The following is a 10,922-nucleotide window of genomic DNA, read 5'->3' as shown; positions in this document are numbered from 1 at the left end:
ACAAGGACCTCTTTCGTTTTCTCAAGTTAGGGATTTTATTCAAAAAAAGACAACACATTTGACTGATCCCGACACATCTGACATAGAGAGGAGGGTGCTCAGTGCTAAGAGTACACTTTCTGTCAGCACTTTATATCATCAATTAGTGGGGGGGGGTACCCCCTCAGATGAGTTTGATCGACTCTGTTGGGTTTGGGAGAGAGAGCTAGGTGTTGAAATCTCCTCAGAGGCAAGGTATCAGTATGCAATTGGACCCATGCTTTACAGTTGAAGATTCTCCACAGGTCCCACTTGCCCCAGACTGTTTGTCAAAATTTAAACCACTGGTATCTTCAACATGTTTCAAGTGCAAGGTCGGTACAGGCACTCTTACCCATTGTCTCTGGTCCTGTGGGAAGCTTCAAACATACTGGAGTGCTGTGGTGGGTGCCATGGAGCGGACTTTGGGTGTAAGGGTGGAGAAGGACCCGATCTCTCTTCTTCTGGGCCTGCCCAGTGTGCTCCCTGCAGATGAACAGACGAAAAACATCTCAATATCCTCATATTTTGTGCAAGAAAGAATATCTTGTTAGGTTGGTTATATGAAAACCCCCCTGGGCCTGTTGTGTTGGCGGAAGATTGTGATGGAGCACATCCCCTTGGATTTTCTCACAAGTATGGTACACAACAAAACTGAGGCGGGTTGGAATTTTTTTTACATCTTTCTTGTGTTTTTTTGAATTGTTTTGATTTGTATTGTTTTGTATTTGTTGTTATTTTAATAAATACATTTTTTCAATAAAAATATTTTTTTAAATTGTGATAGTCATTTAAAAAGGCTCTGTAACACGAGTGAAAATCTTCAAGAAAGTATGCACTTACAGAGTCATAGACTTGTCCAGACCCTTCAGTCCAACTCGACCATGCCAACCAGATTGCCTCAATTAATCTAGTCCCAAAAGGCAGCATTTGGCCCATATCCCTCATTTGTTCTTGTCTTTCTGGGACCATTCCTTCAATGATGGCTGTGCAAACATTGAGCTTGCTAGACTTCCATACTGTCCTGTTGGCATTGAACAGAAAAAAGTGCAGGTGAAATAAATTCATTCCACACTCAATAATTTATCTTTTAAATGGTATGAGTCGGACCAAGGTAATAGTGACCCTAAAGGTGGAAGATGCATGAAAATATTTGCTTTGCAAGTAATGATGAAGCAGTTATGAAGGGGCTCTTACATCACCACGGTCTGCAAATCATAATCGGCTTAACCAGACTCAAGAACTAAAGAGAAACCAAGAACATCTCACCGATATTACCATGAAGGTTGGTCACAGCGAAGGATCAATAGCGAGACAGCAAAAACACATTTCATATCTCTCTGTGCTGTAACATTCTGCTGTCTTTCTCCATTGAAACTGGGCTGAAGGGCCTGCTTCCACATTGTAGGGAATCTATCTCAATCTAATCTAATCTAAAAATTAATAACGATCTGCTTAATTCTTCCTGCCAAAGTGTATGACCTCACACATTCCCACATTGTCTTTCATTTGCTGAGTTTTTGGCCACTCCCTTAACCCATCCATCTCCCTCTGTAAACTCTGTGAGTCAGCCTCAGCAGTTGCCTTCCCACAAATGTTTGTCCAATCTGTGGATGTGGCACTCCAAGTTCTCCAACGATGGCCGAACTACCTCACATCTCCATCATAGCCTCCTTGCAATTGTATTCAATACCTTGACTAAGAAAGGTAAGGACCCATATCCATAGCCACAGCCCCATCAGTTCCAACCTTGAACACCCAGATTTCAATCATTTCCATTGACATATTGGACCTTATCATAAATACCAAACATGCAGGTAATCTGGGGTTCAAGTGGTAATGTTGACAGAATATAGCTTAGACTGACACCAACACAACCAAAACAGAAGTTGCTTTGTCCATAGATTGGTAGCTCGATCTGTTGGAGCCCCAGTGACCTCATGGGTAAGGCACTAACTTCCTAAACCAGAGATTGTGGGCTCAAATCTTATTTGGGGTTTTGATTTTGTTTCACCCTTCATTGTGCAGCTGATCTTAATCCTGTGTGGTCACGTGACCATGGCAACAAAATCAGGCATTCTCAATTGATCCTCAGCTGGTGAAATTTGACCTGACCGAAAATTGTAAAAGTAAATAAAACAGCAGCGATCAGCTCCAGAGAACAGTGCAACTAAGATCAAAGAGTTACAAATATTCAAGAAAAAAACAGTTCCAACCAGACTGAGGGTTGTATATTGGAGAAGTGTCAGCCTGAGTCAATCCACTTTATAGCTCCTGGCATGACAACAGTGAAGGGTATTGGTGTGACCCCATTGGATGATGTGAACCCAGCTCATGACCGTATTGGCCAAAGACACAGAAGATTCTGGAAGATCAGGGACAGGAGAAGAACCAATCACACCAGAAAGCCAAACCCTTAGCAAAGCCTTGACTGGGTCCTGCAGTGGAGCTCTGACCATCTGCTCCAAACCTGTTCATAAAACTCCTCACGGGAGTTGTGCAGGCCATTCAGCCCATCACATCCACACTGACCCTCGGAAGAGCATCCCACCCAGGCCTAACCCCTATCCTCTCACCCTGCATTCCCCAAATCCAATCTACCGAACCTGCACATCTTTGGACTTGGAAACCAAAGCAGCCGAAGTACCCCATGGAGAGAATGTGCAAACTCTACACAAACAGACACCCAAGGGAGGAATCAAAGCCAGGTCCCTGACACTGTGAGGCAGCAGTGCTACCCACTGAACCACCATGCCATCCACAGGAGAATCTCAGCAGGTTTTCAGTCATTGTGACTGTCCTGACTCTTTCCAACAATTCACCTCAATCCTACAAACCTTGCGCAAGAAGATGTTGGGCACCACTTCCCATGGAGATTTTCCCAAAGTAGATTAGAAATCAAGTTGACAAAGGGCAAGTGACTGACACCCCAGATGGGACTCGAACCCACAATCCCTGGTTTAGAAGGCCAGTGCCATATCCATTAGGCCACTGGGGCCACACTGTAGGCTGAAAATCACAGCCTTTATGTACTGCACCCAAACTCTCATACTGTGTGTTTCTGAGTGTTTTTTTCTCACTGATTGTTTTTGACCCCTACCATCTCATGCTAAATTGTTGGCTGCTTGATTAATCAATCTCGCTTCCCATTTGTCCTCAAACGGACAGACGAGAAATTAACCAAACTCCAACGTTGCACAACTCAAGTCTGAGGAATATGGAGCAGACGAGAAAACAGCAAAGGGCTCAATGTTATTTTGTGCAGCACCTTGAAGATATTTGCAGTTAGTGGGGAAGGAGTAAGTGGAGATGTTGCAAACAGCTGCATTGAGGACAAATCAACAGAATTATAGCAGGCATTCAGCCCATTGTGGCTGTGCTGTCTCTTTCAGACAATTCATCCCAAGATCTCCCAAGTCCTGGAATTACCTTGTGCAAGTTTCTAATAATCATCGTTAAAAATCAGACAACACCAGGTTGTAGTCCAACAGGTTTATCTCAAAGTACTAGCTTTCGGAGCGCTGCTGCTTCGTCAGGTGGTTGTGGAGTATAAGATTGTAAGACACAGAATTTATGGCAAAAGTTTAAAGTGTGTGTCACTGAAATTATATATTGAAAAAAATCTGGATTGTGTGTGAAGTCTCTCATCTTTTAGAATGACCAGGTTGGTTTCAGTTCTTTCATGTGTAAATCACAAAATGTTTTTCATTGCCAAGTGAAATGGCAAACTGTCCAATAAAAGCTAAATGCTGTGAATGCTGGAGATCTGAAACAGAGAAAATGCTGGAGAAATCATGACTCAAAAACATGATTGAGTTTTCTGAAAAAGTCACAAAGAGGATTGATGAGGGCAGAGTGGTGGATGTGATCTATATGGACTTCAGTAAGGCGTTCGACAAGGTTCCCCATGGGAGGCTGATCAGCAATGTTAGATCTCATGGAATACAGGGAGAACTAGCTATTTGGATACAGAACTGGCTCAAAGGTAGGAGACAGAGGATGGTGGTGGAGGGTTGTTTTTCAGACTGGAGCCCTGTGACCAATGGAGTGCCACAAGAATCAGTGCTGGGTCCACTACTTTCCATCATTTATATATATGTTAGTATCATTATGAGGTATCATTAGTAAATTTGCAGATGACACCAAAATTGGAGGTGTAGTGGACAGCAAAGAAGGTTCCCTCAGATTACAACGGGATCTTGATTAGAAGGGCCGATGAGCTGAGGAGTGATGGGTGGAGTTTAATTTAGATCAATGTGAGGTGCTGCATTTTGGGAAAGCAAATCTTAGCTGGGCTTATAGACTTAATGGGAATGTCCCAGGGAGTGTTGGTGAACAAAGAGACCTTAGAGTGTAGGTTAATAACTCCTTGAAAGTAGAGTCGGGGATTGATAGGATAGTGAAGAAGGCGTTTGGTATGCTTTCCTTTATTCTAAATCAGTTGTGTACAGTCTATGCAGAGACATAAGAACCAACAAAACATTGGAATGTTGACATTTCTCAAAGCTTCTGTATCGTTGTGAACAAAAAGGCATTTTGTACTTGAGCAGGAACCGATCACTGTTCATTGTCAGGCACCAAGAGGGTCTGAGAATTGAAAGAATGATGTGACAATTTGTCAGAAAGACCTGAGACTGTGTTGAATCCCTGTTACACCTTGTCAGCAGCTGCCCGAAACTTTAGTGTATCCCTCAACATGTCATCTGAGATGTTGGAACATGCTGGGCTGTAACGCTCGCTTGATGCCAAGACTTTACACTTGCAAATGGCTATGTGTGCCCGAGTAGCATATTGGGTAAACCACTGTCCTCCTAAGTGTGGGCTGCTTACATTTTAAGCTTGGTCTTTGCAGCTGACTTTTGTCCCATGCCAACTTCATCACGAACCAAATTGATTGCATTTTTCAACTACTCTGTTCAAAATCACTGTGCCTGTGTTGAGATTATGGTGAATGATGTGAAATAGAAACTTGCACAAGGCAATTCCAGGATTTGGGAGATCTTGGGGAGAATTGTCTGAAAGAGACAGCGCAGTCACAATGGGCTGAATGCCCACTAAGATTCTGTTGATTTAGAACATAAAACATAGAACATAGAACAGTACAGCACTGAACAGGCCCTTCAGCCCACGATGTTGTGCCGTCCATTGATCCTCATGTATGCACCCTCAAAAGTCTGTGACCATATGCATGTCCAGCAGTTTGTTAAATGTCCCCATTGACCTTGCTTCCAGAACTGCTGCTGGCAACGCATTCCATGCTCTCAAAACTCTCTGTGTAAAGAACCCGGCTCTGACATCCCCCCTATACTTTCCTCCAACCAGCATCTTTCCGATAATAGGGCGACCAGAACTGGACGCAGTATTCCAAGTGCGGTCTAACCAAAGAAAACATTTGTCCTCAATGCAACTTGTTGCAACATCTCCACCTACTTCCTCCCCACTAACTGCAAATATCTTGAAAGCGTTGCACAAAATATCATTGAGCCCTTTGCTATTTTCCTGTCTGCTCCATTTTCCTCAGATGTGAGTTGTGCAATGTTGGAGTTTGGTTGGTTTCTTGTCTGTCCGTTTGGGGACAAATGGGAAGTGAGATTGATTTATCAAGCAGCCAACAATTTAGCATGAGATGGTAGGGGGAAAAAAACAGTCAGTGAGAGTTTCACACTCAGAAGCACACAGTATGACAGGTCGGGTGCAATACATAAAGGATGTGATTTTCAGCTTGCTGTGTGGTCCCAGTGGCCTAATGGAAATGGCACTGGCCTTCTAAGCGAGGGATTGTGGGTTCGAGTCCCATCTGGGGTGTCAGTCACTTGCCCTTTTGTCAACCTGATTTCTAATCTACTTTGCAAAAATCTCCAGGTCTGCATTCCGTTGATGGGAAGTGGTGCCCAACATCTTCTTGCACAAGATTTGCAGGATTGAGGTGAATTGTCTGAAAGAAAAAGCACAGTCATAATGGCTGAAAACCTGCTGAGATTCTCCTGGGGATGGCATGATGGCTCAGTGGGTAGCACTGGTACGTCACAATGTCAGGGACCTGGCTTTTTTTCCTCCCTTCGGTGTCTGTTTGTGTAGAGTTCACACATTCTCTCCATGGGGTACACCGGGTGCTTTTGTTTCCTCCCGTAGTCCAAAGATGTGCAGGTTCAGTGGATTGGTTTTGGGGAATGCAGTGTGAGAGGATAGGGGTTGTGCCTGGATGGGATGCTCTTCAGAGGGTCAGTGTGGATGTGATGGGCTGAATGGCCTTCCCTTCTCACGCGAGGGTTTTTATGAACAGGTTTGGAGCAGATGGTCAGAGCTCCACTGCAGGACCCAGTCAAGGCTTTGCTAAGGGTTTGGCGTTCTGGTGTGTTTTCCTCCTCTCCTATCCCTGATCTTCCAGAATCTTCTGTGGCTTTGGCCAATATATTCATGAGCTGGGTTCACATCATCCAATGGGGTCACACCAATACCCTTCACTGTTGTCATGCCAGGAGCTATGAAGTGGATTGACTCAGGCTGACACTTCTCCAATAGACAACCCTCAGTCTGGGTGGAACTGGTTCATCTTGAATCTTTGTAACTCTTTGATCGTAGCTGCACTGTTCTCTGGAGCTGATAGCTGCTCTTTAATTTAGTTTGGCCAATTTTCGATGAGGTCAAATTTCTCCAGCTGAGGATCAATTGAGAATGCCTGATTTTGTTGCCATGGTCACGTGACCACACAGGATTAAGATCAGCTGCACAGTGAAGGTTTCAACAAAATCAAACCCCAAATAAGATTTGAGCCCACAATCTCTGGTTTAGGAAGTTAATGCCTTACCCATGAGGTTACTCGGGCTCCAACAGGTAGAGCTACCAATCTATGGACAAAGCAGCTTCTGTTTTGGTTGTGTTGGTGTCAGTCTAAGCTATATTCTGTCAACATTACCAGCTGAACCCCAGATTACCTGCATGTTTGGTATTTATGATGATGTCCAATATGTCAATGGAAATGATTGAAATCTGGGTGTTCAAGGTTGGAACTGATGGGGCTGTGGCTATGCATTTGGGCCCTTACCTTTCTTAGTCAAGGTATTGAATACAATTGCAAGGAGGCTATGATGGAGATGTGTGGTAGTTAAGCCAGCGTTGGAGAACTTGGAGTGCCACATATATAAAAACACCATTGTGCTACTGAGACTTTATAAAGCTCTGGTTAGGCCCCATTTGGAGTACTGTGTCCAGTTTTGGTCCCCACACCTCAGGAAGGACATACTGGCACTGGAACGTGTCCAGCGGAGATTCACACGGATGATCCCTGGAATGGTAGGTCTAACCTATGAGGAACTGCTGAGGATCCTGGGATTGTATTCATTGGAGTTCAGAAGATTAAGGGGAGACTTAATAGAGACGTACAAGATAATACATGGCTTGGAAAGGGTGGATGCTTGGAAATTGTTTCCGTTAGGTGAGGAGACTAGGACCCGTGGACACAGCCTTAGAATTCGAGGGGGTAAATTCATAACAGAAATGTGGAGACAATTCTTCAGCCAGAGAGTGGTGGGCCTGTGGAATTCATTGCCGCAGAGTGCAGTGGAGGCCGGGACGCTAAATGTCTTCAAGGCAGAGATTGATAGATTCTTGTTGTCTCGGCGAATTAAGGGCTACGGGGAGAATGCGGGTAAGTGGAGTTGAAGTGCCCAGCAGCCATGAACGAATGGCGGAGTGGACTTGATGGGCCGAATGGCCTTACTTCCACTCCTATGTCTTATGGTCTTATGGTCTTATCCACAGATTGGACAAACATTTGTTGGAAGGCAACTGCTGAAAATCACCAGGCTCTGAGTCAGAGTCGGGGTTCACCAACAGAGTTTATTGTCCAAGGAAATCCCGGAGCTCCGGGGAGAGAGCAGCACCAACAGCACAGTGGTCAGCTGTGATTCTTCTCTCAACCCGGAGCACATGGTCAAGATACTGTGATACATTTTGTGATATAATAGGTCAGTGATGAGGTTATTGTCTCTGTAACATGGCTTGTTTATTGTAAACATTGCAGAATCCTTGATTGTTTCGGTGCAGTTATTGTCAGTTCCAGCGTGGCCTTTGTTAATTTCAGTGCAGTTGTTGTCAGTTTCAGCGTCTGCGCGGAAGTCCGTTGCTGTAGTAATGGGCGCTAATCGCTCTTCCTGAGAAGGACGATTACTGCAGACCTGGCTATTATCACTCTGTATTGAGGCTGTATCTAACAGTTAGCATTTCTATCAAAGGTGTTGTCTGACCCAGACCCTTCGGTGGGCAGTGTATATTATTCATGTGTATTGTCTCTCCCATCCGCCTTAAACTAATCAACTCGGTTGTGAGTGCATTGTGCGGGCATTCTGGTGGCCCCAGGCAGTGTCTGTGTTTGCTCTGCTGTCTCTCTCCATATTGTGGTCTGGCGGCCATCTTGTGTGTCAAGTGGCCAACTTATGGCTCAGCGGCCATCTTGTGTGTCCGTGTGCCTAGTGTCACCCTGCCCCGTGCCATCTCCCACTTCCCTCCCCACTTTGTGGTCAAGGAGGCGAAGGTATTAACTGGAACAATCCATGCTGGGCTTTTGGAATCTCCTTCCTGTCCCGATATATGGCTGGCTCTCTTCCACAAAGGGGGGTCTCGCAAGTTAGGGCAGCTCTTCTCTCTCTCCAGATGTTGTTTGTTTAAAAAAGATACTTTATTCATAAAAAATCAAATAGAAATGCATACACAGGTTCTAAACCAGTTGAGTACAGTCTATGTAGAGAGAAAAGAATCAACAAAACACTGGAATATTGACATTTCACCATGTGATAATTTGTCAGAAAGACCTGAGACTGTGTTGTTTCCCTGTTACACCTTGGCAGCAGCTGCCCCAAACTTTAGTGTGTCCCTCAGTGTGTCGTTACAGATCTTGGAATATGCTCGGCTGTAGCACTCGTTTAAGATCAACTATTCCCAGTAGCGTAATGTCACTGTGTTTTTGTGGCTTAATGGGTAAGACTGTAGCTTCTGATGTAGTGGATTGGTGGTTTAAAACCCTTTTGGGGTGTTGACCTTTTAAGCCTGGTCTTTGTGGTGGCTGATTTTCATCCCATATCAACTCCATCTCAATCCAAATTGACTGGATTTTTCAACCACTCCGTTAAAAATCACTTGCCTGCTTCGAGATTATGGAAAACGCTCTTTAGTATAAACTTGCACAAGTTAATTCCAGGGTTTTTGAGATCTTGGGGTGAATTGTCTGATAGAGACAGCACAGCCCCAGTGGGCTGAATGCCCACTAAGATCCTGTTGAATTGTCCTCAATGCAGCTTTTTAGCAAAATCTCCACTTCCTCCTTCCCCAGTAACTGCAAATATCTTGAAAGTGCTGCACAAATTAACATTGAGCCCTTTGCTATTTTCGTGGCTGCTCCATTTTCCTCAGACTTGAGTTGTGCAAAGTTGGAGTTTGGTGAATTTCTTGTCTGTCCATTTGGGGAGATTTGGGAGGTAAGATCAATTTTATCAAGCAGCCAATGATTTAGCATGAGATGCAAGGGGGAACAACCAATCAGTGTGAGTTTAAAACTCACAGACGAACACAATATGAGAGGTTCAGGGTGCAGTACTTATCGGCTGCCATTTTAACTATGCACATGTGGCCCCAGTGGCCTAATGGATAAGGCACTGGCCTCCTCAGCCTGCGATTGTGGGTTCATGTCCCCTCTGGGATGGCTTGCTTTTAAGCCTTGTCTTCACGGCTGATCTTCTTTGTCTGATGTCAAGTCGATTTCTCATCTCTCCTGGAAATGTCCCCAGGTCTGTGTTGGGTTTGGTGGAATGTTGTGTCAGAAAAATACAGAACTTTTATGGGGTCTGCAGGATATGGGACTAAATCACCCCTCTGTCTATGTCAGACTTGGAGGGATCAGTCAAAAGTGTCATCTTTTTTTGAAGAAAATCTCTAACTTGAAATAAACGAAAGAGGTCCCTGTTCGGTACCTTGTGTTTCCGTGCTAACTGATCGAAGGACATCATTGTGTCTCCCTCAAACAAATCACCCACGCAAGACACACCCCTAACTGCCCAATGTTTGGATCCTGAATCTATCATCCCCGCTTGAAAACCCGGCATACCCGGTGTAAGATTGCCTTCCCTCTGCCGAATTGCCCTCCGTGCTTTAACAGTATCGATAACTATTGGGTTATGGCAATATTCCCTAACTGTCCTCATTTTCTCCAAATACAGCAAGTGAGTAAGGGTTCACCTTAGTCTGGAAGGTTTCAATATCTAACCATATTGAAAGAGGGTCCCCACAAGCCCAATCACTCATGTAGGATAAAAGTGAGCTTAGTTGGTAGCTTTTAATGTCTGGGAGATCCACTCCCCCCGGTCTGTGAGACAATCGCAGTTTAGCTCATTTAATGAGGGGCCACTGACGATGTCAAATAAAGGGGCTGAACCAGCCATTCAGTCTCCTGAATGTTTGCTTATCGAAAATCAGGGGGAGCATCCATATAGGGTATAGTAAACGAGGGAGAATATTCATCTTAATAAGCGCTATCCGACCCAACCACGAGACCAGAAGCTCCTCCATCTTTGAAGGTCTTGTTTGATTTTGTCAAATAATTGAACAAAATTGGCTTTGAACAGCCAATTCAGAACTGGAGTAATGAACATGCTCAAATACACAAAACCCCCCTGTGACCATTTAAATGGGAATCGATATTCACCCTCAAGACTTAACACTTTCATAAGGCATAGCCTCTGATTCTGAAAGATTAATCTTATCCCCCATAAAGGTTCCAAACACACAGATGCATGCTAACAGGCGAGGTACTGAAACTGCTGGATTTGACGAAAGAATGAGGACATCGTCCACATACAATAAACTCTGATGTAAATTTGGACCCACGTCTGGAGCTGATATATTGGGATCCC

The 10,922-nt window shown here is 44.4% G+C and overlaps 2 non-coding genes across 2 annotated transcripts; one reads left to right on the top strand and one right to left on the bottom strand.

The window, feature by feature from the left end:
• Positions 1-2,943: 2,943 nt before the first annotated feature.
• Positions 2,944-3,016, bottom strand: trnar-ucu (transfer RNA arginine (anticodon UCU)). The gene has a single exon. It is a non-coding gene; the product is annotated as a tRNA-Arg (tRNA).
• Positions 3,017-5,750: 2,734 nt separating this feature from the next.
• trnar-ucu (transfer RNA arginine (anticodon UCU)) lies at positions 5,751-5,823 on the top strand. Its single transcript has one exon. It is a non-coding gene; the product is annotated as a tRNA-Arg (tRNA).
• The last annotated feature ends 5,099 nt before the right edge of the window (positions 5,824-10,922 follow it).

Source organism: Chiloscyllium punctatum, chromosome 18 (assembly GCF_047496795.1).
Source record: "Chiloscyllium punctatum isolate Juve2018m chromosome 18, sChiPun1.3, whole genome shotgun sequence".
Taxonomy (NCBI): Eukaryota; Metazoa; Chordata; class Chondrichthyes; order Orectolobiformes; family Hemiscylliidae; genus Chiloscyllium; species Chiloscyllium punctatum.
The sequence above is the reverse complement of the archived record's forward strand: the minus strand, read 5'-3'. Positions and strand labels throughout refer to the sequence as shown.